The sequence below is a fragment of the Peromyscus leucopus genome, chromosome 4, assembly GCF_004664715.2.
Source record: "Peromyscus leucopus breed LL Stock chromosome 4, UCI_PerLeu_2.1, whole genome shotgun sequence".
In the NCBI taxonomy this organism is placed as follows: Eukaryota; Metazoa; Chordata; class Mammalia; order Rodentia; family Cricetidae; genus Peromyscus; species Peromyscus leucopus.
In genome coordinates this window covers 34,303,600-34,306,459 of record NC_051066.1, presented here as the reverse complement: position 1 = coordinate 34,306,459, position 2,860 = coordinate 34,303,600, and the positions used below count along the sequence as shown (strand labels likewise).

At 45.6% G+C, this 2,860-nt stretch overlaps 2 non-coding genes across 2 annotated transcripts; one reads left to right on the top strand and one right to left on the bottom strand.

The window, feature by feature from the left end:
- The first annotated feature begins 210 nt into the window (after positions 1 to 210).
- Positions 211 to 281, top strand: Trnag-gcc. The gene has a single exon. It is a non-coding gene; the product is annotated as a tRNA-Gly (tRNA).
- Positions 282 to 576: 295 nt separating this feature from the next.
- Positions 577 to 648, bottom strand: Trnaa-cgc. Its single transcript has one exon. It is a non-coding gene; the product is annotated as a tRNA-Ala (tRNA).
- Between the last annotated feature and the right edge of the window lie 2,212 nt (positions 649 to 2,860).

Here is a 2,860-nt window from a genome sequence, read left to right as displayed (position 1 = left end):
ATTGAATTAAGTTCTGTGCCGTGCCCTAAATCATGTGATTGGCAAAAAATATTTCCAAATACAATGTATGTAAATGAGATAAAAAGTGAACAAAAGAATTCTGTTCCTCTTTCTGATTTTTGAATGAATAAACACATAATTAACAAATTTAAGGGCTCATATGGAAATATTTCCTAGTATACTATGAGAGGGAAGAGGTTCTTTGTGCTTGCATTGGTGGTTCAGTGGTAGAATTCTCGCCTGCCACGCGGGAGGCCCGGGTTCGATTCCCGGCCAATGCAACTTCTTTTCTTCCTCCGCCCCAGCACCCCCAAGGTTCGCTTTGCTCAAATCTTGTTTTTCTAAAATTATTGGTATTAATGAGGAAAAGAAAGAGCTACGAGTTTGCTTTCCGAACTTTCCCTTTCATTTTTTTCTCCAGCAATCACAAGCCAGTTTTCTATATTCTGCAGATTTTTCTTGGCCTTTTTGTTTGTTTTTGTTTTTCGATACTCTAGTTGTGAGCAAAATATTAGTGCAGGTATGGAGTCCGTGTATGTATTGAGAGGGGGAAGAAAAAGTCCTCCCAAGGCTGCTTGGAGATGCCGGGGATTGAACCCGGGACCTCACACATGCGAAGCGCGCGCTCTACCACTGAGCTACATCCCCCAGCCTGCTCAGCCTGTCTTAATAAGGGTACTCATTCAGTGTACTGAGCGCTAGGCTAAGGGGATTTGGTCTGACTTCATTCTATTAGAAGTTTCTACGGTGCGTTTCTTTCTTTGTACTCCCAGTCCAGGCTGCGTTCCTGGTGCGTCTGGGACGACCCCGGGCAGCGAGCCGGCAGCTGAAATTTAGCCGCCAGCCGAGCCTCAGCGATGCCAGCATCTCCGGGGGCCGGCCGGAGCCCAGAGCTCTGAACCACCAGAGGGGCGGGACCGCGTCCCTCTCAGTTCCTTCCCGAACCCAACTCCGTGAGCCTACTGCGCAGGCGCCGGAGATCCCGGAGGCCTGTCGGTTGGTGCTGAGCGTTTCCCCCAGCTAGGTTACAGACCCTGGACTCTACCAGGAGGTCAAGTCCGGGTACCACTCAGGTGACCCAAGAGACCTATTGCTGCTTATGACTGTCTCTACATTGAAAAGTTTTATAGATTTATCTGGGCATCCTGCATCTTTGGAAACCTACGTCTCAGGAAAACCGCATCCAATGTCCGGTTTAACCCAGTGACTTTAACATTTCTGCTCTGCCTTTTGGAGGACCAGATCCACATGGATTCTTTAGGTGGAGGTTATGGTCAACTCTTGCAGCTGAAAAAAATGATTTTGCTATTTACTCTTCTTTTTTCATGAAGCGCAAACTGAAACAAAATGATGCTGCCTCCTTCTTGGTGGCTTAGGCGCGTATAAATGGTAGGGTGGAGAATCTGCTCTAGATGGGGTTTTCGCTCCTTTGGTATTTACACCTTGGGCCAATCAGATTGACTGATGTATTCCAATTAGTTGATATAAATATAACTGTTTTAATACCCTCGAGTTTCCCTGACCTAATCGTGCCTCATCCCTAAAGTTCCAGTTGGTTGGGTGCAAGCTAGATGATTCGATGGTTGTGAGTGAAATGAGGTGTGTGTCCCTTCCGGGTGCATTTAAAACTGCTTCCACTCTAGGAGGTTAGGCCAAATGGTAGAAGTCTCAGGCGCTAACTGCAGCGGGGTCAGGTATCTGGTGTAGATGGAGCTATGTCAGCTTATTTCCATCTAACCTGTAAGGTTGAGGCCAAAATGCTGCGGCAGAGTGAGGGCCTGGAGTGCCTCGACCTTGGCTTGTGCAGAGGTCAGCCCTGCAAAAGGCAGACCGGAAAGCTGAAATGTCACAGTCACTGGGTAACCACAAGCTTCATAATCACACACTGAACTCAGAGATAATAGGCAACTATTCAAGTGCTGTGCTGAGATGCATTCCCAGTCCTTTTTTCACTTCATTATTTTGGGACAGGGTCTCACTAAGTTGTCCAAGGATGGCCATGGATTCTGTAGTTCAAACAGATCTTGCACTTTCAATCCCTCTGCCCCAGCCGCCAAAAGAGCTGGAATCCCAGGCCTGCACCACTAGAAGTAGCTCAAACCTCCTCCTGAAGCAAGTGGCATTTGTGTGGGGTACTGTGTTCACTTATCTTGTATCAGCTCTTAGCACTTGCGATCTGGCAGGTATTGCTCATCCCTCCCTTAAAGTCAGCTACAAGTTCAGGCGTCCATTTTCAGTCCAGGAAGTGGACTTATTCCTTATTCTTGACTGTGCCTTAGAATCACTGGGACAACTTTTGAAAAAAGATGCAGTTGTTTGTTTGAGCCCAAACCTGGACCACCTGAGTTAGATTCTCGAAGGGTGAGTCCAGCAGCAGTGTGTTCATACACACGTGCTATAATGTGATGATTTGGTATATATACACATCATATAATGATTGCAATTTAATTATCATATTCATCAAAGCCTACATCATGCATTATATCCCAATGTTCATTTTATAACTGAAAATTTGTATCCAGTGTTCAAGTCTTTCCATTTTCCTTACAGCAGTATCTTTTAAAAATTTTTCAGATGATTCCAATGTGTGGTTAAGGCCGAAGGCCACATGCCTTCCATGTAAACAAGAGAAGTCTAGTACTGTAAGCTATTCTCAACCTTGAGCACACATCAGGATCACCAGGAAGGCTGTGAAACTAGACTGATACTTGAATCTCATCCCCAAGCATTCTAATTTAATAGGCTTAGGGTGACCTGGGCATGGATGTTTGAAAGGTTTCCAGGTTAAGTCTAATGTGAGCCAAGGTAGAGTATCATTGCATTCAAGCACATACTTTCTCAAGTTCTCCACTTCGTGTGT